Genomic DNA, 27,716 nt, shown 5'->3' on the forward strand with positions numbered 1-27,716 from the left:
TGTAAGTTTCTACTAACCATCGCACATGGCATTTTTTCTGCATTGAGAGCTGAAGAAATCACAAATTGTACGTATTGAGGATTTCATTCACTAGCATGAAACGAAATGATCGGGGAATCTTGCGATTTGTAGGACCAAGAAATGTATTAAGTCACATGGCTGGTTGAGCGGTAGAGTAGTTATGGTCAGTTAGTCTCTGTTTGAAAAGGTTTAATGTGATTGCTTGTGTCTAAAAAGTTTCATGTGATTAATTGTACCGACATTCACGCAGATGCTAATCAAATACCAGTGACGGGTTTTGCATTGTCTTTTGTTCAAAAACTTATTAAATATGCATGTCAGTTTGCAGCTGAACACAAAAATTGTTTGTAGAAGACTTCCCACAACTGACAAGTACACAAGCGTTTGGACGATAAGCTGTTGTTTTGGCTTGGCCTCTGTATTAAATGAAAGATGTGCAAGAATATGGGTAGAACCAAGAAAGTAATATCAAATGTTCGGTTACTTCAGAAATACAATGCATTTCTTGTCGAGCGGGGCTCTACGGAGGAAATGGTATAAGCGAAGGTAGAATCACGCCAAAAGATCACGCTGTACATGAGAATTGGTAATGTTTATGCCCACTTTACAGGTTTTAACAGATACTAATCCCGGCGACAAACATGAATGACTGATTACACAGGTTCTAAATCAGACAAAGAACTGCGACCAGTAAGTTCATGTGGAAAAGCGGAAGCGCAGTTGCGAGATCACTAAGATCGGCAGTGGGAATAATAGGTGTAAATAGAGAGATATCGACAAACAGGTGCTGCATTGCAAGAGTAATCGCACCGTAAGACATTTGGAGACTTCTCGAGTTTAAAGCAAATGTTGAAATGTAATAAAAAAGTCAGAAAATACACGTACGAATTGTATGTCACCTCATTCGGCGTGTTAATGATGAGAGTATCAGTTTCCAGGCAAGGCAATAATTAATACGGGAAAACATGACAGTGACTTTGCATGAATATGATTGATAAGAAAATAGCTGATAGCCAGCTAATAGCCAGCTAACATTGGCTAATAGCGGCTAAAAACGGCTATTAGCTTGAATAGCTGAATAGCTAAGGATTTTGGTATCATAGCAGAATAGCTGAATAGCTGCTCAACAACCCCGAAGCAGCTATTAAGTTTCCGTCATTAGGTCCCAAACATAATAGCTGAATAGCCGCTAATTATCCCTTGAGTCATTGCTGTAAACCCTCTTAGCTGAATAGCTGCTAAATATGTCAAAGCTGGCTATTTTGGCTATCCAGCAATCCCGCACCTTTGGTGTTCACAGCCCTGTACACACTGTATACAGACCTGTGTTCACAGCACTGTACACACTGCATACAGACCTGTGTTCACAGCACTGTACACGCTGTATACAGACCTGTGTTCACAGCCCTGTACACACTGCATATAGACCTGTGTTCACAGCACTGTACACACTGTATACAGACCTGTGTTCACAGCACTGTACACACTGCATACAGACCTGTGTTCACAGGACTGTACACGCTGCATACAGACCTGTGTTCACAGCACATGTACACACTGCACAGACCTGTGTTCACAGCACTGTACACACTGCATACAGACCTGTGTTCACAGCACTGTACACACTGCATACAGACCTGTGTTCACAGCACTGTACACACTGCATACAGACCTGTGTTCACAGCACTGTACACACTGCATACAGACCTGTGTTCACAGCACTGTGCACACTGCATACAGACCTGTGTTCACAGCACTGTACACTGCATACAGACCTGTGTTCACAGCACAGTACACACTGTATACAGACCTGTGTTCACAGCACTGTACACACTGCATACAGACCTGTGTTCACAGCACTGTACACACTGCATACAGACCTGTGTTCACAGCACTGTACACGCTGCATACAGCCATTTTTTACTTTTTTACAAAAACATTACATGGACAACAATACCTTTCCTGTGTTCACAATTGTCTTCAGCTGAGCTCTTCCACTGTTTATCTAAAGCTATCTGGAAATGCTATCACCAAGTATCAGCTAGCTAGAGTGAAGAATTAGAAACAGTAGACTGTAAAAATTACTTAAACGTAGATGCATAATTGGTCTCTCTGTGAGAATTTTTTTTTATACAGGCTGAAAATGTAGAGTAGTGGCTTTGTAGCAGAAAGATGCAATGTAATTTTACGTAGTTCATTTTGTGTAAAGTGAAACCTGTCCTTACGGACACCTGACAAATGCGGACACCTCTCATTTACGGACACTGTGTTTATTCCCGAAAGGGCTGTTATTACAAACAATAGGTCGGCAACCTGACAAAAGCGGACACCTTTGAATTGTGGACAGCGGACAGCTCTTTGATACAAAGCGTGTGTTTCCTATTGTTATGAACCTGACAATTACGGACAGATACTTATCACTTTGTTGCGGACACTTGTCACGTATTTCTGTATATCGGAAGATCAAAGATTAGTTTGTCCAGTTTGTCACAGCCGTTACGGACAAACAATGTCCTGCCTGTTTTTAACGCAAACGGACACGCTGGCGGATGACACCTTCGTATTGTTTGACTGCCGACAAGGCACAGCGAAGGTGATTGAACTGATGTCGAACCACATGGTGTAAATTACACCTTGGAAAAGCATGGACGATGACTGACAGATTTGCACGAAGTTGCATAGTCCACGTTTCTACATCGCGTATGGTGACATGGTTCGCCACTAACCACACTCGGATATATCCACAGTTGCAAGTGTAGTGATACGTACCGGCCGCCGCGTACTATGCATAGAATAATTGGCATAGTACGCGGCGGCCGGTTCGTATCACTACACTCGCAACTGTGGATATATCATAATAAAACACATAAATGAATTAAATTTCACTTATTTCTTTCATTTACATCGTCATTGAATGTTATGTATCAGATACTAAATGCTGGTTTTGATAGCGTCCACATCGCGATCGGAGTCGTCGACTAAGCTCGGTACCGATCAGTGCAGTCTACAGCCATGCTAACAGATACGGTACGTACGGTAAGCAGAAATCGGATAGTCATTATCATAATTTATGCAGTTTCCATGGAGTTTTTTCCCGCTACTCAGACTTTGCTACGCCACACTTGCACTTGGGTCTTTTTGTTTGTAAACATGAAACTGCAAAGAAAACAGACGTGTGTCCATTCATGAATATTAATGAGTTTCACAATTACGGACACCTCCAAACAACGGACAGTAAAGTCATTCCCAATGGTGTCCGCAATTGACAGGTTTCACTGTACAAGTATTTAAATCATGTTTAAATTCTTTCTGAAAGGCAAGATATATTAAATGTACAGCTATTGATTTATTAAGTCTATTACAGCAAATTTACTCCAATTGTGTGTACTTTGTCACTGTTATCATGGAGTTTTAATTCCTCACCTTGTCTGGTGGGATTGCTCTTTGTTATGATCCTCAGATATATTCATGGAACAAAATCATTATGTCTCAAAATCTTGACATTTAGATGTTCCTAAATTCATAACTGAAACCCTGTACGCAACAACTACTAGTACCGGTACTTTCAGTAGGTTCTGTCCAGTGCTAACTTTTGTCATGACAGTCACACATGATTTAAACAACAGAGAATGCGACTACATGATGAGAATACTGAAGATTTACAGGATTAAGCAATGTCTGCAACACCTACACCAATTGATTATGACAGACTCTGCACTGACTTGCAGCAACAACGAAAGGAAAATGAATGTTGGTTGTTGTTTGTTATATGTTACAAATACTGTAATACGGCTAGTTTTCAACGCCCCCGAAGCGGCCCATCCATCCACACAGCGAGTTATTGATAGAGTTAATTCCTACACCGGCTTAGGTCAGGCAGTCTGCACCGTCTCAAATTGGAAACGTTTCTGAACCACTCGGGAGCGTCCACACGTAACTTTTTATGCCATTTTGGACGAGAGCTTTTCCAGAGGCATTTTAATGGCCTGTGTGTGAACGGCACAATGTGTGCACCAGATTTTATTCAGATTGGATCAGCAATTCTTGAGATATCATGTAAATTACAGACAGACATACAAACAGACATCACTATGACATTACATAAGCCAAAAATAAAAGCATTAAAAGGTCTATAACTACAGATTTAGTTGGTTTACCGGCATAAAATAAATCTTTAAAATCAAGCTTATGGGTATAGACATGCAATTGATGGATTCAAAATTCATGTTCAGTGTCAGTGAAGTCTGGTAGGTGAAGTGAAGGATTGTGGATAAGACTATTTATATCATATGTGTATATGCGCATAAATAACATACCTGAACTCTTTTTCTTCTGAATTTTAATTTTATGTCGCTCAAGAAATATTTCCACTCTCAAACTTATTCCTGTGTCTTTCTTTTTAAACAGTAAAGACTTCTTTCTTATCTGACATGGTTCAGTAACAGCTGAAAAAGAATTCAGAACACACATTTTAGCCTGGTAGAGCAAGAGTACATCTGACTCAGTACCCTATGAAATGAATATCTGTTTTAACATTCATGTCCACTGTTTTGTAAAATTTGAATTTCCATCATTAATACATACAAAAATTATTATTGTAACCAAGCTATCTTGATATCGTGAAGGTAAAGATTTGATTGGAAATGCAGGGCACTTATATCTGAGATTTAAGATCTGGAAGATATATGTGACTGAAATGAAAATAGAATAATATCAAAGAAAAATTAAAATTTGAATCACTGGTTTCTGCCAAGTCCATATTTCACCACCAGGTCAAGATGGTTAAAATTAATGAAACACAACGTATTCCACATGATGTATTTTAACATAATACCGTACATTTGAAGGCTGTTGAAAACATAATACTGTAAAGTTGATTTTTTTGGGACAAAAGATGCTCTAACATACCAAGCCAAGTGGGTGAAAATACGTTATGTTTTGGCTCAATACCGCTTTTTACTGACTTGGCTAATGGGGAAGTGATGCAGTTATTACTGTCTGGCAGGAAAAGGTTAAACATGCAATTTAGTCTCCTGTTTCATTTACCTTGCAATATGACAATAGGGTAATGTAATTCAATGAAAAAAACAAAAAAAATCTCCACACAAAACACGACACTTTAGTTTACTGATTCTGACCAATTCTTCATTCTTGTAAACTTACCATGCACCGTACTGTTTCCACGTGAAGTGAAAACATATTGTGACTTACAGTACCTCTCATGTTAAGCAATATGACAAGAATTTTCTAACCAACATACATTCTATTTGACTGGTGTATTATTCCCCAAGTTTAACTGAAATTATTGTGTGTGGCAGTCAGAAATATCTGCAGATAAAATTGCTGTCTTTGCAATGGAGAAGGGATTGACCTCGATAACCAAAGTGTAAAGTTAGAAAGCATGGTCATGAAAGCAATGCCTTAAGATGTGAAATTATTGTTTATGTACAAGAGAAATTTGCTTCAGTTCAACACGTGATCTCAGTTTGCACAGATCAAGGAGCATCGTGGGTAGCATCACTTTCTGTGCACTGAAATATAGCATCACTTTCTGTGCACTGAAATATACAAATATACACTGAAATGTAAAGAAAAAATCAGATTAGCAATAACAACCCTAGAAATTGTCATTCAGCACTTTGCTGCTTAAAGTGAATGTATAAATTAAGATTCAAGGAGCATTGTGGGTAGCATCACTTTCTGTGCACTGAAATATACACTGAAATGTACAGAAAAAATCAGCTATAGCAATAACAACCTAGATTTTGTCATTGAGCACTTTGCTGCTTAAAGTGAACTATAAATTAAGATTCAAGGAGCATTGTGGGTAGCATCACTTTCCGTGCTCTGAAATATACACTGAAATGTACAGACAAAATCAGATATAGCAATAACAACCCTAGATTTTGTCATTGAGCACTTTGCTGCTAAAAGTGAATGTATAAATTAAGATTCAAGATCTCTACATTGAAAGAGTAGAATCAGTATGAGCCAGGACAGAAATATCCATGAAGTCTCAATGAACTCGGAGAGCCAACACTGTAACCTTTGACCCTAATCAAGTGATGCTAGCTGTGTGTTGTGCTACCTTCATGGTGTAGCAAAGCCATTGACCTTTGGTACTACAGACCTGTATCCGGAAATTAAACCACTTTTGAAATCATTTTTCCTCACTTTAAACATAGGATTAAAATTAGCAATAACTTCTGACATCATGCCTTTTCTTTGAATGATTATGTGCCAAAAAGTCCTTCAATGTGGATCTTCAATATAATTTGGAAAATAAGGGGAAACAAACTAATACTACCAAACAAAATTGAAACGTTTTTCTCTAAAAATACAATGATTCAATTTAGGAGAAATTCCAGACTCTTCCAACTGCATTACTTCTTGTCCTCAGCTTTCAACTGCATTACTTCTTGTCCTAGTTTTTACATTATGCAGACAGGATGTATGAAACTTGAGTAACAGATATCATTACTTTGTACTTGAAGTAATTTGTGTTATTACATTTTATATATATATATATATATATATATATATATATATATATATATATATATATATATATATATATATATATATATATATATATATATATATATATATACGAAGTATGCGGTTCGACTTGTCCGATACAAAGTGCTCAATACAAAAGTAGAGCGAGATATATAAGGGATGCTGGAGAATTGATTTTACAATGTCATCTCTACAACGTTGTTTCGTGAGTCGCGAAACTCACTCATGAGTTTCGCGACTCACGAAACAACGTTGTAGAGATGAATATATATATATATATATACTCATCAGGAGACTAGACTAGTCTCCTGATGAGTGAGTTTCGTGACTCACGAAACAACGTTGTAGAGATGAATATATATATATATATATATATATATATATATATATATATATATATATATATATATATATATATATATATATAAAGTGTGGTTGTGTGTTTGCTATTTACAATTTAAATAAAAGCCATACCTCAGACAGAATATTTCTGCATGGATATGAGTATATTTTTCCTAACAGATAAAAGTGAAATTCAAAGAATGTTGTTCATGAATTGCACACTCTGCCGCTCCACTTGGCATCTGCATATTGGAAAACATCTTCCGGGATATCTACACAGTCTGCATACCATTCCTTGCATCCATCATATTGTGTAATTATCTTTTTCCCTTCAGGTTGTCTGCAAATACAATAAACATTATTATTAAATTACCTCAGGTTTCCTTCGTCTATTTGTGGATCTACATTTTGGAAATGGGTCAAAATATGTTTGGTTTTATTTCCAAAACAATTATATGTAAGTACTTCTCATCAGTTTATTATCAAACAGTGAAAATGGATGGCTCTGAAAGAGAGACTGTGAAAGCAATATTTCAAACAAGCCACAATCTGTACCACACTCTTGTTGCTGGACTGGAATGTGGTTTAAACCCTGACAGACTTGCCTTGTAAGAATGAACACACCTGGCACAAAATGACTTAGATATAGTGTGATTAAAACTGCCATTATAATAATTGACAGTATCCCTCTAATAGTCTATAGTTGATACAGTTACCCTTTGACCAGGACAGTATAGGACATCTATCCTGTTACCTATTGAAAGAAATATTCACTTAGAAAAACTGACTTCAGTTGAAGCCAGCTATTTTGGGAAATATCTTTAGCTGGTGATATCTGTGCTGCTTGCATAACAGTATCATTTCGTTGATCACCGTTTGTAATTGTTTTTGAATTGTCACCACTGAATTTTTCCAGTGTATTCTTACTCAGTTCTGGTGAATGAACTCCAGTGACCGATGTAACAGTGTGACTGTAGTCAAAAGACATTATGTTAATTTTCTTTGTCTTGGTGATATTTCTGTGCTAAGTTCATGGACATATTCAAGTTTCAACATTTGCCACTTTTGCCTTTCCTTACATCATACTGATTTGTCTACATGCAAAAGTACAGTTATTGGCACCCTAAAAGCTCCCTCACATTCTCACTGTCAGTACACAAATCTTTGCTAGCTTTCTCAGGCAGAGTCACCTTCACTTCTGGCTTACCAGACTAAGTAAGCCTGGTGATAGTGCTACCATCTGATCTGAAAGTAGAAAGAAAGTTTGACATTGTTCTGTCAGTTAATACATTTCATTCCACTGTTGAAAATTCCCTGCAAAAGACAGCGGCCAACATCGGTTAAATTGAAGACCATATCCCTTGCGAACAGGTTCCAGACAAAGTCCCTGTAGAGATGATAAAGTGAATAAAAAAGGCTAAGATCTTTCCTAAATCCTGCAAGAGATGGTTGAGAGGTATAAAATCATAATAAAACCTTTCCAGGGAATTTGACTGAAGATGGGTGTATACACTGCTATCTTAGATCAATTCAACTCTGTATCTACACTTTCAGCTCACACACAAAATTAATTATACATTGCTGGGTATGGAAAAATGGGCAAGTCTTTAAGAAATTGTGTGAATTCATGTCAATGACAGTTTATCAAGTGGCTCATTAAATCCCATAATAACCAGACTGCAGTTATTATAAACACTTATTATAACATGAACTGGCCCATATCTCCACCTGTGTGACGTACACCAGCACAGATAAGAAATCCATATTACCCCTGTTGTACATCATCAACCGGAACTTTTTTCCTGCATGGTACCGTTAATACCTGCACGTCGCCACGCGATGGACACAGACCAATTTCTCGTGATCGATGCCATGCTGTCATGACATTTTTACAAAAAGTTGACCCGACAAATCCACAGATGGAAACATAGAAGGCATGTCCAACGAAAATTCGAGTCGCTAAAACTATAGCTATTCCCGAGAATCGAATGGGGATACCGTCGTTCGTTTTATTTTAATGGCTCAGTAACGTCGCGGCTAGGCTTCAGTCGAGTCGTAAGGCAAGGCTCACTGTGGACGTCGTACCTGGCGATCCCAGTTGGCGATAAACCCAAAACCTACACCTCAACGTGTTTTTCGTGGAGGCACAGCCGTGCGATCTTCGAGCCGTAGGCGAGAAGTTGTATGGCTCCGTGAAAAACACTCGTGTATGATGACGTCAAACAGAATAAAATACCATGGGATTATATATAATAATCTGATGATACCAGCTCCCACTCATACAAACACATTGCTACATGTATCTGTCAAATTCAAATGTAATTGCCACATATTGTTTGATATGTTTGACAGTTCAGTAACTTAAAGCCGCTACAAAATAGAGAAGTAAACAGCTTTACTTTCACTTTCCATTTTGCTTGTCTTAGCCTTTGTAACAACCACGTTAGGTCAAAGGTCATTTTGTTGAAGGTCAAGGAGACCATGGTCAGTATTGGGTCCTAGTTCAACTTCACAAGTCTTTATTCCGTAAGTATACCAGGGTAGAAAGTTTCCAGCCAGTAACTGACATGACACTGGTAAATGACTTTCCAAAGCGAACGTATAAAATGCCAACAAAGGCGAACGAAAATAGATGAATTGGATTTTATCTGCACATTGCATGCAGTGTACGACAAGATAGATGGCTGTACCTGCATTCCATCGTTGATGCCACACAATCTCCCGGGCCACACCATACTACGAAAAAATCTCCTGCAACTTTGTTCATTCTATCGTGCCAATGGCTGAGTAAAACATTCTGCGAAGCATGAGTTATTTAAGTTTGCTAAAATCACGTAAAGTTTGGTGGAAAGAGTCCCACGTGTCAATAGCCAACTTTGTCTATCTATTGACTTTTATTTTCTCAAAGTGACCTTTGACCTGTGTTACGTGCAGAGAAAACGAACAAAAGGGTGAACTCAGCAGTTAACGTTTAAACAAAATTTATTACGAAAATAAAACTAATTGCTAAGTCAGGGATAGAGTACAAGCTTTAAAAGTGTACAGACTACTTATCTCAGCTGGGACGGCAAAGCTCCAGTCTCAGAGTTGTAACAGTCTGTCGGATGAATGAACAGTCCTTTGGCTTGCAGGCTTGAAGTTGCACAAAGTCCACGGTATAAATCCAGCGTTGGCAGTGAAGGTCTTGAAAGGTCTTGAGAATGACTACTGCTGGAGTTTAGTAACACACAAGAGACACGATCCCAAAAGTCTGACTGGAAGCTGTGCACGTCCCTTTTATAAAGGCATATAAGAACAATCTAGAACTTTTATTGACATGCTAATTACTGTTCTAAAATTATCTCCCTTACACAACTAATCAACTTTCCAGAACATTCCAAACATGACTAATTGAATTCAAGGTTGTGAGGTCATCAAGGGCAGTGACCTAGAGAATGTTCTAGACTAATTGAACTCAGGTCATGATGAGTGTGGGGTAAATGACCTACATAACACACCCCCTCTTCAAAAAAAGAAAATTTTTCAAAGAAAAATCTTCTTTTACAAATGTAATCTTGAAAAAGATTTAAGTACTCAAAATTTTTTTACTCTAAAGTAAAATTTCGTGAAAGTGAACAACAATAAACTCTAAATACGAGAGAGACAGTCTGCAATTAAATTGTCTCTGCCTTTGATATGTCTAATATCAAGATTAAACTCCTGTAACATTAAACTCCATCTTAGCAATCTCTGATTTTTGCCTTTAAATTTCTGCAGAAAAACAAGAGGGTTGTGATCAATATAAACCACTATTGGCTGATTTGAAGAAGTAATAACATAAACTTCAAAATGCTGTAAAGCTAATATCAAAGATAAACACTCTTTTTCAATTGTAGAGTAGTTTCTCTGGGATTTGTTAAATTTGCGTGAAAAATAGCAAACAGGATGATCTACACCATGACTATCCTCTTGCAATAAAACAGCACCAGCAGCCGTATCACTAGCATCTACAGCTAATTTGAATGGCAAAGTGAAATCTGGTGCAGACAACACTGGAGCACTTTGCAGTATGGCTTTAAGTGTATCAAATGCCTGTTGGCATTGCTCTGACCAAACAAACTTTACTTTCTTTTAAGTAAGTTAGTCAAAGGCTCAGTAATTGTGGAGAAATTTGGACAGAATTTTCTGTAGTAACCAGCTATACCGAGAAAGCGCATCAGTTGTCGTTTGCAGTTTGGTATGGGAAAACTTGAAATGGCACTGATTTTAGCATCAACAGGTTTTATCTCACCCTGTCCTACAGTATGTCCGAGGTAAGTTACCCTTGCCCAACCAAACTCAGATTGGCAAGGTTGACAGTCAACATTGCTTTGCTCAGTCTCTCAAAGAACTTCCGCATGAGCTTGATGTGTTCCTCCCAGGTGTCACTATACAGGACGACGTCGTCAACGTAGGCTGCACACCCGTCTAGCCCGGATATGACGTCGTTGATCATCCGTTGGAACGTTGCCGGAGAGTTCTTCATTCCGAATGGCATCACCTTGTACTGGAACAATCCTTCTGGTGTAACAAAGGCGGATATTTCACGAGCACGATCCGTCAGAGGGACTTGCCAAAATCCCTTCAGTAGGTCAAATTTCGTCACGTTTTTTCGTACTTGCTTTTCCCACTCGGTCGATGCAGTCATCAATCCTCGGGATTGGGAAAGTGTCTGTCTTTGTTAAAGTGTTGACCTTCCTAAAGTCCGTGCACATACGATAACTGTGATCTGATTTGGGAACAAGTATGCACGGCGAACTCCAGTTACTTTTACTGGGTTCAATAAAGTCATTGTCCAGCAGGTATTTGACTTCTTCCTGGAGATATTTCGCTTTTGTTGGATTCAGTCTGTATGGATGTTGTTTTACAGGCTTACTGTCCCCAACATCAACGTCGTGATAGATGACATTCGTCCTCGTTGGAACATCTTGAAACAGGTGTTTATATTCTTGGAGCAGTTCTTTCACCTGTTGTTGTTGTTCTGGCTGGAGGTGTGCCAACTTTGTAGACTCCAGCTTCTCCAGGATTTCTGAGTTCTGAAGCTTGACCGAGCCCAGCTTTGAGTTTAGAGTATTTTCACTCAAGTCAGTTTCAGTATCACTATCTTCATAATGGCCAGAACTGACTGTACTGACAGGCTGAGTTATAGTAGGATTATCCCTATCCAAATATGGCTTAAGCATATTTATGTGACATAGCTGTTTTTGTTTTCGCCTGTCAGGTGTTATTATGATGTAATTTAAATCACTCAATTTCTTATCAATTAGATATGGCCCAAAGTAACGAGCATGGAGTGGTTTGCCAGGAACCGGAAGTAGAACAAGACTTTTTGACCTGGTTCAAACTTCCGTTTTGAGGTGCTTTTATCATATTTGGTTTTCATTGACTGCTGAGATGACTCAAGATTTTCTCTGGCTAATTCACATGCTTTAGAGAGTTTCGTACAAAAATCTGACACATATTGCAAAAATATTCAGACAATCATCATCGTCTGATAAGAATTTCTCTTTAACGAGCTTAAGTGGGCCACGGACTGTATGTCCAAATACAAGCTCAAATGGGCTAAAACCAAGAGACTCTTGAATTGACTCTCTAACAGCAAAGAGCAGAAAATGAATTCCTTCATCCCACTGTTTCTCTGTGTCAAAACAGTAGGTCCTAATCATGTTTTTCAAAGTTTGATGAAATCGCTCAAGAGCACCCTGACTTTCTGGATGATAGGCGGATGACCTATACTGTTTAATGCCTAGCTGATCCATTACTTGTTGAAAAATACCAGACATAAAGTTGGAGCCTTGATCGGACTGGACACATTTAGGGAGGCCGAATAAAGTGAAAAATTTGACTAAAGCTTTCACTATAGTCTTTGTCTTTATGTTTCTCAGTGGTATGGCTTCTGGGAACCGAGTTGATGTACACATTATTGTCAGCATGTACTCATTTCCTGATCTTGTTTTTGGTAGGGGCCCAACACAGTCTATTAGAATCCTACTAAATGGTTCTTGAAATGCAGGAATTGCTGTAAAGGGGCCTTTGGAATGGTCTGATTTGGCTTTCCTACCATTTGACATGTGTGACAAGTTTTACAGAAATGTGCTACATCCTGCCTGAGATTAGGCCAATAAAAGTGACTGAGAATTTTATGATAAGTTTTCCTGACTCCTAAGTGACCAGCCCAGGGCGTTTCATGGGCCAGGCGCAATATTTCAGCACGATAGGGCTTTGGAACCACAATTTGATGTTTTATAGCCCAATCGTCATCAACCAAAACATCTGGAGGTCTCCATTTACGCATGAGAATACCAGATTTTGTATAATAGGAAACAGAGCTATCTGAAGTTTTACCTTCATCATCTACCCTGTCAAACAAAGACAAAATATCTGGGTCTTTGTGTTGTTCTGCAATGAGATTTGATCTAGAAAATGTCTGACTTTGGTCAGCAGAAGTTTTACTGGAAGTTTCAAATCCACGAGGGATAACGGAATGATCCGTGTCAAACACCTGACTGAGAAAGGTGTCATTTAAGTCAACATCTGTGACATTATTCTTGAGAGTATTTTGATTCTCGGAAGTTTTCTTTGACATGGCTCGAGTAATGGCACATGAAGGAAATAAATCGGGTATCTCTTGTTCAATTGGCTCTGGATCCTGATCTAAACTAGGATTATCAGTCACAAGTGGATTAGTAATGACCTTGTCCCCAGCAAGGTCGTTTCCAAGAAGAAGGTGAATCCCTTCAAAAGGCAAAAAAGGCCTAATACTAAAGCCACAGGTCCAGAAACAAAGTCCGAAGACAAATAGACATTATGGAGAGGAACAGGAATGTAGTCATTGCAATCTACCCCCTTAATAAGAACTTTAGAACCTGAAAATGACTTTTCAGAAAACGGCAGGGTATCTGCCAACAAAAGAGACTGGGAAGCCCGGTATCTCTTAAAATTTTGACAGGGGTAGCAGAAGAAAAATCACTAGAAAGTGATATAAAACCATCGTGAATAAATGGTTCGAAAATACCCATAATGCTATCTTGAGAAGAATTGACCTTGACCTCATTAATTGGGGATAAGAGGGGTTTAACCTCAGAAAATGTGTTACACACATTATTAGACTCTAATTGAGTTGATGAAGAAATAAAGCCGGTGGGCTTAGATCCACTTTGACCACTTTGACCTTCACGTTTTCTTTTCAATTTGAAACAATCTGACATTAAATGGCCGTCTTTCTTGCAATAATTACAAGAAAGTGTACCGAACTGTTTGTCAGAAGGAGATTGAGACTTGGGATCTGATGATGTGGAAGTGTTACTTGAATTTTGTGAACTGTTGTCATTTGATTTCCTACTCTCCTTTGAAAAATTCTTGGATGAAAAGGACGAGTTAAATTTACCTGCATTGTTTCTGTATGAAAAGGACTGGGATGGTTTGTGAGAAAGGAAGATTTGTGGGTCAATGAATAATCATCGGCCAAACGTGCAGCAACCTCTAATGTATCTGCCTTTTGTTCATTGATAAACGTCTTGATGTCACTCCGATGCACCTTTTAAATTCCTCAATCAAAACAAGTTGTCGTAATTTGTCATAATTCTGACTGACCTTTTCCGAAGAACACCAACGATCAAACAGTTGTTCTTTTGTTCGAGCAAATTCAACATAAGTTTGATCCTTCACCTTCTCACAATCCCTAAATTTCTGACGGTAAGCTTCAGGCACCAACTCATAGCCCTTGAGAATTAATTCCTTCACAGAATCATAATCCGAAGCCTGCTCTACTGACAACTGAATGTAAATTTCTCTGGCTTTACCCACCAAAGCACTCTGCAAAAGCATAGACCAGGACTCCTTAGGCCAATCCAGACTCTGAGCAATTTTCTCAAAATGGAGGAAATATTTATCAACATCCTTTTCTTGGAAAGGGGGAACTAACCTGAAATGCTTAGTGATGTCAAACTTGTCTGAAGGGAAGAATTTTCCTGACTGTCCAAGCTCTAAACGTCTCATTTCTAACTGTAGTCGATGTTCTTCCAATTCTCTCTCCTTTTCTCTCTGTCTTTCTTCCATTTGTAATTCTTTCTCTCTCATTTGTAATTCTAGTTTCTTGATCTCCAAATTTGTCTGCATTTCTAATTCTAATTTTTTGAGTTCGAAGGAAGACTCAGGCTCATAATCTTTTAAGGCAGACTCTTCAAAATGGCCAGAATTAACTAAATGTTTGGCAATACGGTACTGTATTTCCCTCTTGCGCATAGATCTTTTGACTTCTACTTTAAGGAAATTGGCCAGTGTTATGAGGTTGTCTTTTCTGAGGGAATTAAATGTGTCCTGATCAAGGTCATCCATAAATTCGTCTGGTTTAAATTCCGCCATGATTAAATTTCGCTGAGTTCACAGTATACAGTAGTTTTGAAAAGGCTGTCAAAATGTTGTCAAACGGCTCAAAATATTCGTATCCCGGACGAGCCCCCAATTTGTTACGTGCAGAGAAAACGAACAAAAGGGTGAACTCAGCAGTTAACGTTTAAACAAAATTTATTACGAAAATAAAACTAATTGCTAAGTCAGGGATAGAGTACAAGCTTTAAAAGTGTACAGACTACTTATCTCAGCTGGGACGGCAAAGCTCCAGTCTCAGAGTTGTAACAGTCAGTTGGATGAATGAACAGTCCTTTGGCTTGCAGGCTTGAAGTTGCACAAAGTCCACGGTATAAATCCAGCGTTGGCAGTGAAGGTCTTGAAAGGTCTTGAGAATGACTACTGCTGGAGTTTAGTAACACACAAGAGACACGATCCCAAAAGTCTGACTGGAAGCTGTGCACGTCCCTTTTATAAAGGCATATAAGAACAATCTAGAACTTTTATTGACATGCTAATTACTGTTCTAAAATTATCTCCCTTACACAACTAATCAACTTTCCAGAACATTCCAAACATGACTAATTGAATTCAAGGTTGTGAGGTCATCAAGGGCAGTGACCTAGAGAATGTTCTAGACTAATTGAACTCAGGTCATGTGAGTGTGGGGTAAATGACCTACATAACACCTGGCAATCCAGGATGGCATATGGAACGTGAGATGGGTGTATTGCCAAAACTTAAAGTTTAACCCTTTCACCACCATGGTTTGTCCCAAATCCATTGTTTTCTATGGTAAAGTTGGACCTGTATACAGGGAACTGGGGGTGAAAGGGTTAAGGCTAAAATATTCCATAAAATAAATACATAAATATCAAATTTGCCATTATTTCACCCAAAATTTCAGAGATTAATTAGAGGTTATAAACGGCAAGCAAGGGTATTTGGTCGCTTGCTTCGCTCGGTGATTATTTCACCCAAATATGCTAATTTACACCCCAGAGGTCTTATATCCGCAACCAAATATCCAAGTGCACCGTATATAACCTCATTATAATATGCTAAAGATAAAAACAAGTGAACAATGTCGTTATAAGAAGTTGGAACGAGGGTTCAGGCGCCCAAACTGAACACAAACTCTAAAACGAACGTTCCAGAACGCATGCGCCTACACTGTTGATTCCATACAATACGGTAACGCAACGCATCGATATCGCGATTACCGACACCAAACTTGAAGAATTTTTCTTGAAAAAAAAGCTCAAAAAACTTTTAAAAATTATGTTGTTGTTACATCGCCGTCACTGCTTATACAAACTCTTCATTTGTGGGTTCATCGAGCTGCACCAGACTAAACTTTAACTATCAAAATCAATCTCAAGCCGTACACTTGTTCAACATTATGGCGCATTGAGCTCTCAAGCTAGCTGGAGTTCAAAATTTGCGCGAACTCAAAAATGTTCGAAGCACGCAAGTCTTCTTGTTGAGAATATAAACCCCGGCTTCAGCCATTAGATTGCTGGATTCAAGCTAAGCATATTATAATCTCTAAAATCTATATCTATATAATCTCTAAAGTTTTGGGTGTAATAATTGCAAATTTGGTAAAAAAATAAATAATTCCATTTAGTAGCACATTTTTTCATTAAAATTACATACAGTCTTTTCAGTTCAAATTTAAGTTTTACTTTTGTGTTATTCTATGATGAGAATGTGAAAAGTTAGAAAATTAGGCATGGTAACCCTATCTTTTTCTGATTATAATTTATAGTCATATGCTACAATTCCAAAATTCCTGATACTTTCAAGTCTCCTGATCTTCCATATCATGTGTTGCTCTCTGGTTTGATCTTGTTTACAAGTATATTTCATTGTCATTAGCATCATATGACTCAAACTTTTCTTGAACTGCATCAGAGTCAGAGCTTTCTCTGTCACTGTCAGTATGCAGTGCACGGCATTTGACAATACAATGTTTTTGTTCAGTTTATACAACAATGTTCTTGTTCTACTTCCCAGCATGTTGAATTATCCAGTATTCAGCTTGATTGCCAACACAGCCTGTGCATGTGTACTGTGCATTTGTATCACTGACAACTGACTGTCAGTCTGGATTGTAAATCAGTTATCACCTAATACATATTTACATAATTATTGTCGACAAACTGAATATTGTGTGTTTCAGCATGCTGTAGGGAGACAGCAAGAAACTGTAATTGATATATATTGCACAGAAATATTGAAAAATTATTAGTTCCAGCTTCTGAGCCGTTACTAGGCTCATGTGCTTTGATGTTTTACAAAAAAATCATACATGCTTAGACAAAGTCGTGAAAAATGAGACAAAAATGTTCTATGTTTTGTTTAATTATTACTAATATTACAACAATTTGATGACATTAAAATGTTTTATTACATGCCTCGATGTGAGTGCAAATCTGTGCATTGATTTGAATAGGAACATCCGGGGAGTTAGCGGGCCAATGAATGATGTACTGACTGGTTACCATGGTTACCCGGTCAAGTCAAACACTTTGACATTTTCAACATCAAACTAGACACTTAACACTAGATTAAAATACCAATGCACACACTCCTATTTGACATTGATCGTGAAAATCTGTTTGATGCTGGTCAATAATGTGTTAAAATTGTCCGAGAATGCCCTGCATGTAACCAAATGTCATATAGTGTTAACTGTGAAAGGCATGTAATAAAAATATTATTGCCTGAATACATGGGTTTATGTACCCTCACAGCAGGAGACAATTTGCCCCTTTGGCATCGGGCAAATTTGTCACCTGCTCTCGGGCACATAAACCCATGTATTCAGGCAATAATATATAATAGTTCATGCAAATTCCCATTGCCAGAGCCAAACTTTCAAGTCCCCATCTGCTACTCCAAAAAAGTTCATATACCCCAGAATTCCTCCAGCCCCCCTAACCATTTTTGTGAATGCAGGAATTTCAGTGTCATAATTGATTTGGTATTTGACATTCTGCATAATGTCAACAAATTTATATTCATTGAACACATGTACACTGATTGATGGAAGCAATGTAAAAATTGTTTTCCCTAAATATAATTAGAGGTTATTACCCAATATCGCCTGTTCCTGTGTCGTATCAGCATGAGTGTCATTTGTGCTGCGTCAGACACGAGACGAAGTCGAGTGTCTGACGCAGCACAAATGACACGAATGCTGATACGACACAAGGAACAGGCGATATTGGGTAATAACCGATTTATCATATACCCATGCCCATAATTTTAGGGAATTTTCATTAATAGAACGAAAAACCTTAAATTTTGAGGCTTTACTTTATTACGCCTTGCGCATAAATATCAGAATGTTTATGTGAACAGGCTTCATTCATAAAGTATTCGACGAAGATGTCAACAATCACGCGCGACATCGCTGCAAGTCGTCCATATCTCAATGAAACCAAGAAGAAAGACACCGGGATACAAAAATCGTCATACAGCAGGAATATTTAAGGTGCAATATGCTATTACAACTGTACCCGATCAAAAACTGCTCAGCTTTTAAATCTATCCTGAGTTCGATCGTCGTACGGCACGGAACTCGCGCGGAGAGGACGCCATTTTGTTAGTTTACCCTTCGAGTTGCCATGTCAACAGTCGTCGCGCGCGCAACATCGCTGTCACGCCACGCGCTCACTATAGAGCGTGCACAGTGCCGGCGCCGTGCGAACGGCAGAATGTTTGCTAGAACTTGACCAAAATAATACCATGGGAAAAAATTTCAAGACTCAACGTGATATTCCCGTAATTTGCAACCAGAAATACTAGTGTTCTTCGAAGCCCTTCAAGTTTTTACGTCGGCGACATCGCTTCGCAGGCGGGGAGCGGCAGCCATTTTGTTGTTTACGTTGTTTACCAACAAACTGCTAATGTAGTTCGGGAAAGCTCTAAACCTGATGACGTTCATCGTGCATATCTCGACGTTTACCGTGAAATATCACGACTGATATTTTACGGCGAACGTCACTAGGATGTAGCAATATGGGCATGGGTATATGATAATTTTACACATTACCACTGATCTGAGTTGCTGATGCTCTTACACACTAATTTTTAAAAACTTTGATTCAGTTTCTTAGTTTATTCAAGTTTTTCACACAATGCTGGAGAATATTATTATTATATATTGACAGGGCATAAAGATTCAGTTTTTGGAATGACCTGCCACCAATTTTTAAGTTTAACTTGTGAAATTATTAAGTGTTGACAGCCATAAAGAACAACTCTGTACTGTCTGTACTTAGTTACACAGAAAACTGAGTTAATGCTAGTGAAATATAAATTTACAATAACCCAAACGGGATTCGTGGTACAACAGTAAGTCACAGCAGCAGTATGCTATTATGGTTTTGGTAGAATTTTGTCATGAATAATTGCTCTATTTTACCGTCAGTTATAAATAAAAATAAGGTGATAGGCACGCCAAGATTGATTAAACATTATAGGTTGAGAAAGGAAATTTGCTGGCATAGTTCTCTAAGTGCAACTAAGTAACTTTTTCTGTGACTTTTTATTTGCATTTCCAGTGCCAAGTGTAATGTGCTGCTCCTATCGTTTTCAGTGAGCCCCTGCTATTAAAGGGTTGCAACAAATAAATAAATAAATAAATAAATAAATAAAGTGCATATTAAAATATGAAGTATGTGTTCTTGTAGTAATTCTTTACACAGAACCACTAAATAATGAAAAAAAAATCACAATTACATTGTGTCTGATTTGCACGGCAAAAACGAAATAACATAATTGCGCAAGTCAATTTGTATTAATTTCTGCATAATTTTCCTGCCATTGTTTGTGTCATAACCATAACAGGTCTATCTTTCTGTTTCTGATTCCCTGTATGTTGCTGTGTTGTCATAGATCTAAACATTGGTACACAGACTCAGCTAAAATCAGCATATTGTCTCAAAATCCTGACACTATGATTTTGCAAATTTGTCATGAAACATAAACACCTACCCTACAGGACTTGTCTTTACTCAACACTTGGTAGGCTAACAGCGCCCTCTATCATTTGGTTAATATAACGTCAAGGTGTTTGCAGGCTGTTCCTAAATTAAAATAAAACAAAAGGTTAAGTCTAAGGAATCAATGTAACATAAATAAAGTCAATCTTTGACACTTACAAGAGTGACAGGCACTTTAACAGACAGTAGCTGTAACTATTGATGGTTTTATCAGTTTTGTTTTGTTTTATACATCAATCATCGTCACTTCTTTTGTCATACCCCTAATGCATGTAAAAACACTAACATTTAGTTTGCCAACTCAGAATCAATGGAAATGTAAAATGCACTGTTTCTGTTCAAATTAGAATTCCACACTGGAGTGGAATTCACCAATTAACAATAAAATAACATTTGAAGTTCATTCATGTACAAGCTGAGTTGACATGCAGAATACCATGTATCTCAACATGTCTCTCGGAGGAGAACAATCAGACTTTGTCTTACCTAAATCACTCACCAAAAAGTCAGGTGAAGTCATTATATCAGCTGAGTTGAGGTGTGGAATACCATGTATCTCAACATGTTATTTTGGAGATGAACAATAAGACTATAGATAACTTTAACCTTCTCAGGTGTAAATCCCTCACCAAAAGGACAGGCAAAGTCACCAACAGTTTCAGCTACTGGCCCTTTTAATACAAATACATCAAAATTTATTTATTTATTTATTTATTTATTTATTTATTTAAGTAATAATGACATGCAAGCATCAAATACAATCAATAAGATTAGGATCATTGGTAATAGTTGGTATTGAGATTTGAAAACATCAAAGCTCAAAATAGACATCAAAACAGTAAACACAATGTCATTTGTCTTCAATAAACGTCCATTGAAACAGTGCATGCTGAATGCTCTCTTCTTCAACTACACTGATAACAGGGGGTGTAACAGTCAATACAGGCTAGAAATCAATACACATAATGTTTCAAGAATAACTTTGCTGAGTCTGAAGTTTTCAATATGAACTGTCATTCCAGTCAATTCATGCTAAATTCTGCTACTTAAACTACATAACAAGAGCTTCCAAAGTCAATGCCGGTTCCAAATTGATGTATATCATTGTTTCAAAATTGACTGAGCTATCAAGTTTTCAATATGAGCTGTCATTCCAGCAGAAATTTAACTCATCTCATGATAGTGTGATTGCATATTGAATACATTCATAATTCGCCGAGAGAGATAATACTACAACAAGTTTAACTCTGGCTGTCCAAGGTGAAAATTTGAGTCCTGCAAGCTTTATTTATACTGTAGTGTATCCTGAAATGGGGGCCTCACTCTGTGGACTTTCAAACTAGATCTGTGTCATCACAAATCTTAATTTTGTAAGTACATGCCGCTACGCAGGATATTTACTTAAATTGCTACATTGTACAAAAATTCAACTTCTTGTAAAGTCAATGTTGCATACAGAAGAACAATACACTGAATTGATGAGTTCTATGATTGACCTGAATAACAAAGAACTGATGTCAGATTTAAACTGAGATGTTTTTTAGAATACAAGTCAGACTGATCATTGTGATTCCTTTGGTGTACATGCTGTGTTGGTATTTCCTCAACTGTCAAGGTAATCTCAAACAACAATGGATGATTTTTAAGGTTTTACAGAAAACAAGAATCATTCCCAGTTGTCATGAATTTGGTTAATATCCATTGGATAACTCTGTACTGCAAAATGTATTGCACAGAATTGCAATCTTACAGATACCATCACTGCCAGTCTGAAAATCATTATAAATATTGTCTGATGAAGCAAAAATAGTTTGACAACTCCAAATTGGTAATGGAGGTCAAAATAAGTGTGAAAATGAAGGTTATGTATACAGATAATAAACCTGAGGTAAACCAAACTAAAATTTTCACTGTCCCATCAAAGTACTTTCAGTGGTCTGACACCACATTCAGTACATATCCTGTATTTCTTGGTATGTGTGCTTTTAGAAAATGAACTTAGACATCAATAAAAGACACATAATTATGAATAGAATTCCAAGGTTGCAAGGGCTGCTTAGGCCAAAGTAATTAAATTCTTTGTTTTGCGTCCCCACCCGCGTAGGTTTTTAAGGTTTTTATGAAAAACACACACAATGTATTTGAATAGGAAATTTTAGGACATGACCGCTTAGCTTTTCTGAACTAAAATTTTGTTACAATTTCTTATTTGCTGCAATCAAATTACATTGTGTTAATTTTCTTGTGTGTGTTTTTCAGCCGCTTAGACGCGTACCTTTTCCCATTTAGAGTGGACGCAAAACAAAGAATTTAATTACTTTGGCCTTATTGAAGATTTGAAATTCCAAGTGAATGCCATTTTATAGGGCCATGGGTAAAAATCTATAAAATTTTTCTATTGTCATGATCCCAAGACTTTGACAAAGACCATCGCAGAAAACATTTAAAATTTTGACTGTGAAGCCCAAGGTAAAAAACAATGCTTTGTCAGAGTTTATAATAAGATGTCCCCGACTGTGACAAAGAAGTTAAAAAAGACTCAATAAAACAAAGAAATGAGAATACTTCAAATTGCAAAGATGAATTTCAATTTTTGGTTTGGTCATTGTAAATGTACAACTTGCACTTTGCCCATACATTATGTTCAATTATTCTTTTTTACAGTTAAGAGAGCAATATTTTGAATCAAGAAGGAAAATACATAAAATAATTTTAAATTCACGGTTTCTCTCTATGTGACTCAACAAAAACAAGGCACTAAAATTCAATTCTCTGTTGACATTTTTATGTTTTCTTTTGAAATGAATACACAAAAATATAGACCAATAATAAATCATAAAATGGTTTGGTTTGACTTTGTGACTCTTAGGGTCTCAGAAGCATAGTAAAATATACTTTGAGCAAACTCCACACATTTTAAAATGTAATACGAATAGTTTTCAATCGGTTCGAACCCACAACATACGGCATCAGTCGCCTAGCTGAGAGGCCACAGACAGAACCACTCGGCTAAATCTCCACTCCCAAAAAAGAGTGGTTCAATAGCCGGCTAAGTTGTTACATTTTTCTGACTGAGACCGCTCAACAAGTTGTAGAGTTCGTGAAGCACTCACGCACGCATGCTCACTATCATACATACATCGCACATACACACTTTATCGAAGCGAAGAAACGAATTTCATCGCTTCATTTAACTGGGCGAACGATAACCTCGGGGACAATTCTGTCCACCAGCAGTGTTACCAACCTATTTTCAAATAGTGTAATGATTTCAACAAAACCAAAGACTGACCACAGTTGACATAATAGACTTCATCAAAGAATATCCCTGTATGACAACTAAGTGAAACAATAAACTTTATATTTACTGTCATGGTAAAATTGCAATGATAAACTCCCCAAAAGAAGTGAAAACCTACCTGTAATAGTTTTGCTTACATTGAGGTTGACATTAAAACTGTTCTGTACTTCACAGGTAAAATGGCAGTAACATTTTAATAAATTATGGATATAATCTTTCACTCCTGTAGTACAGAAAAAAATCTTAACAACAATAAATTTCAAAAAATAGAGAAGTGAAAACTTACCTGCAGTATTGTTTACATTTAGGTTGACCTTTGACCTCTTTGTTACTCCTCAGGTTCTGAGTGGACATTGCAGGTATTGGGCAGTATGGAGTCTGGTACAGAGCCAGGACAGTTTAATTATCCCAAAGGTCTGGCATGGCATGGAGATCAGCTTGTGATCTGTGACACAGAAAACCATCGCATACAAATACTCAATAAGAATAAGGTGGTCATAGAAATTATCAGATTTGATGGTCAGTTTGACAAAGAATTCAAGCCATGGGATGTGGCCATATCCCCTGATGGTCATTTCTTTATCACTGACATCGGTAATAACCAAATAATTATTTGTACCAAAATAAAAAAATTATTCAAATTATTCCCCAAAGTGCAGACATTGAGGTTAGCAGCATTACTGTAATGGCAGCATTTATTTTTGTCACTGACAGCAAAGGTAAAAGTTTGGTCAAATACAACATCAAAGATGGAAAACTTGTTGCAAGAGTCAGTGATCAATTCAGTTATCCATACTCTGTAATGGCTACTAGCAACAACCATCTCTTAGTGTCAGATACAGACAAACATGTCATTCATGTTTTAGATTCTGATTTGAATTTTCTGAATTCATATCGCAATTATAGGTTACAGTCTCCACAAGGCTTGGATGTCGATTCACACGGCAATATTTATATTTGTACAGAGTGGAGTAAAGGCATTGTAAAACTGAGATCTGATGGACAATTGGATTGTGTATTATTTGAAGGTGTTGAGTATTACCCATGGTTCATTGCAGTCAATGATGACATCACAACAACAATTGCTCTCACAGAGTGGTCGTATCAGTCCGTCCACCAAATCAGAGTATACTCTGTATCAACATAGATATGCATTACAATCTCATCAAAATATCACCATTTTTAACACATTTTTCACATCCTACACCCCAAGTTTGGACTAAAAATCTCTTGTCCTCAACTCGACACAGAACTTCATGTGCATCCGGATCAGAATTGTGAAAATTTTGGTGAAAAATTCAGGAATTTTTTGAAAATGCATTGAAAGCAATGGACGGTCTGCATCGGTGACGTCATCGATTGTTTTGTTGACTTCAAGTAAAGTAGGTCAGTAGGTTTTTCCGTTTTTCTCAAAATCTAGACAGTTTAGACATCAAGTGTGGGCTAAAAATTTCTTCTTCACAACTCGATGGACACGTTTATGGTGGTTGACAAACCAAATTTTAAAAATTTGGGTGAAAAATTTCTGACATTTTCATAAATGCATTGATTGCAATGAGCAGTTTGAATTGGTGACGTCACTGCAATGCCAAGTAAAGTTGGTCATGATAAGAATTTCTCAATTTTTGGTAGAATTACAAAATTTAGACATCAAGTGTGGGCTAAAATTTTGTTGTGTATGGGTCGCTAGACTTGTCTATAGTGTCCAAAATCAATGATGAGAATTTTTTGTGAACAAAATATGAGTAACTTTCATAATGAATGAATGAAAACAATCAATTGATTTTGAAAATGCAGTGTTAAAAATTCAACTGTTTTAATTCCAAACGTGCTATCGGACTAAAAATTGATTTCCGTACTTTGCTAGGACTGACTAGTTTCATTGCAAACAAAAAACAGCGATTTTCTAATTTTCCAAACTTGCAACAATTGAATATTTTGATTGAGATTGTTGTGTATTGGACGCTGTCCTGACAAACCATCAGATCTCAATTACACCAGAGACAAACGACCGTAACGGTTGATTTGTCAGTGAAATGTACTTGTAAAACATTACCTGTATATCCTGTGATAACTCCTGCATAATATGCAACAAATATTTCCATCCGATCGCGGTGGTAAATTCCAGACTGTCCATGATCTGACAGTCAGCAAGTGATGGCCAGCTGGGAGGGCCGGCCATGCCATCATGAGTGAAGCCGGTGAAGCCGGAGTTCGGTAAAGCGCCCCCTCCGGCAGATTGTGAGATTCTTTTGAAAGAGGGCGCTGTTAAAGGCATCATGTAAACTCCAAAGTGTACACCCAAAGTTCCTGAAAGAAAGGCTGGAGGCTGTGGCTTAACACGGATACAGCCGACGATAAGACTTCCAGAATTATTGACAGAAAAACATTTTTGTTGTAAATATGCTAGTCAGTTATATTTTGAATATAATAAATCTGTTGGGTGAAAGCAAAAGCTGTTTTAATTGATTTGCCGAAAGTCTTCTCCTAGACATTTTCTATCATATTAAAACTACACAAGGATTGCAATATCAATCGATTGGAGAGGAAAATAGTATATATCTGATACGTTACATTGTGTTTCTGGTACTCCTAGAATAAGGAAACTATCTTTAAAAGTACTGAGAGTGTTGAGTTTTGTTTGCATGTTGTAATTTTGTATATCTTTTGTCACTTTTGCTCAAATTGTTATAAAATGACGGTAAGCTAGTGCATTGTAATTTTTGTGATAATACTCTTAAATAATTATGAACTTCAGTATTGCGTGTATAATATTTTTATCCTGATACTTTATTGTGCTCTTAACGGATTTCCAAGGGTAGACCAAACCATTGTACATATTCATTGATACATTTGCAGTGCACTGTCAGTATTAACACTAGAAATTCTTGGACAGTAATTGGCAATTTCATATGTACCGGTAAAGGCGACAAACCATGTGTGCTTCTTTCATCGTAATAAATTGTACACAGAATTATTATCCTGGAAATAGACATGTATATTTTATACCAATTTTAATTTGTATCCAAGATCAGTGTGAATATTTGTTCAATATTTTCTGTCACCCATTTTTAACGATTACTGACTTATACATGTGTACATGAATTACACTGTAATACAGATTAGCCATTTTGATTGCTGCTGGAACTGTTGTCAATCACTGTAAACTGACAAAATATATATTCCTCTTTCTTTGAACATGCAATTTGCATTTTTATGTAGTTATGTTTTCATTTCCTTCACGGTACTGTAGTTTAACACAATTCTAGCATTTGGTGTATTATATTCGATTGTTTTGTTTTACTGTTTTGTTGTTGTTTTTGTTTTTTGTTTTTTTAAATATGACGAAATAAATCGATCCAGTATATGAAAATTCCGTATAGAGTGTTTTTATTGCTAAAACCCAAATAAATTAGAAATGACACACCATGGCATTGGACGGCTATCCCATGTTGCTTGAAAACGCTGTGAAAGATACAACAGCTCCCTTTAGGGAGCCGTCATTATTTACAGCCTGGGGGTGTCGGAGGAATTGCATGGGAAACTCCGAAATTTCGAGTACCCCCCTGACGACTGTGAATTTGCTGATGGTAACTTAACCTGTTTGATTTCTTTCCTTAAATTGGCTGTGTATCTTCAGTTTAACATTCACGTTCACGTTCAGTCTGCTTGTTTCCAAAACTAACGTGAATGTACAAACATTATCAATGTGGCAATTTCTATAGCGTGTCGCTTCATCTCCACTATTAGCACTAATATATACGTCGGTAAATGTAAGGATAATTTCGTGTAAGAAGCATTTTGTTCTCCTAGTCCATGCAGAACTGCAATTGTCTGTCTTCACTTCATCTAACATAGAGATGACATTCACCTACTTATTTAATCCAAAACATTTAGTCTCGTTAAATAGAGGGATTTCATACACAGAAGTGCAGTGTTCGGTTCTCGCAGATGATTTTCTTCCTGTCTGCTTTTTTGACTTCATCACGGCTCTTCACTCTTTCTGTTTAGATGATCATGGATGGTCCATATCATGGATGGTCCATATCATGGATGGTCCATATCATGGATGGTCCATATCATGGATGGTCCATATCATGGATGGTCCATATCATGGATGGTCCATATCATTGGCATCTTGATGTTTTACC

General features: G+C 37.3%; 1 protein-coding gene and 1 long non-coding RNA gene across 2 annotated transcripts in view; one reads left to right on the forward strand and one right to left on the reverse strand.

The window, feature by feature from the left end:
• The window catches only part of LOC139125615 (tropomyosin beta chain-like), a 79,862-nt gene extending 52,928 nt beyond the window's left edge, over positions 1-26,934 (forward strand). Inside the window, exon 3 of the mRNA XM_070691713.1 lies at positions 23,905-26,934. The gene's annotated coding sequence lies outside the window, so the exon portion shown is untranslated. The remainder of the gene's footprint in view (positions 1-23,904) is intronic.
• On the reverse strand, positions 1,974-25,733 carry LOC139125618 (uncharacterized). Its single transcript, XR_011550302.1, has 6 exons — positions 25,622-25,733; positions 23,852-24,010; positions 20,257-20,348; positions 7,015-7,222; positions 4,338-4,466; positions 1,974-2,066 (listed from the first exon to the last, which is right to left on the reverse strand). It is a non-coding gene; the product is annotated as an uncharacterized lncRNA (long non-coding RNA).
• Positions 26,935-27,716: the final 782 nt, after the last annotated feature.

The sequence above is a fragment of the Ptychodera flava genome, assembly GCF_041260155.1.
Source record: "Ptychodera flava strain L36383 chromosome 3 unlocalized genomic scaffold, AS_Pfla_20210202 Scaffold_25__1_contigs__length_14229661_pilon, whole genome shotgun sequence".
NCBI lineage: Eukaryota > Metazoa > Hemichordata > Enteropneusta > Ptychoderidae > Ptychodera > Ptychodera flava.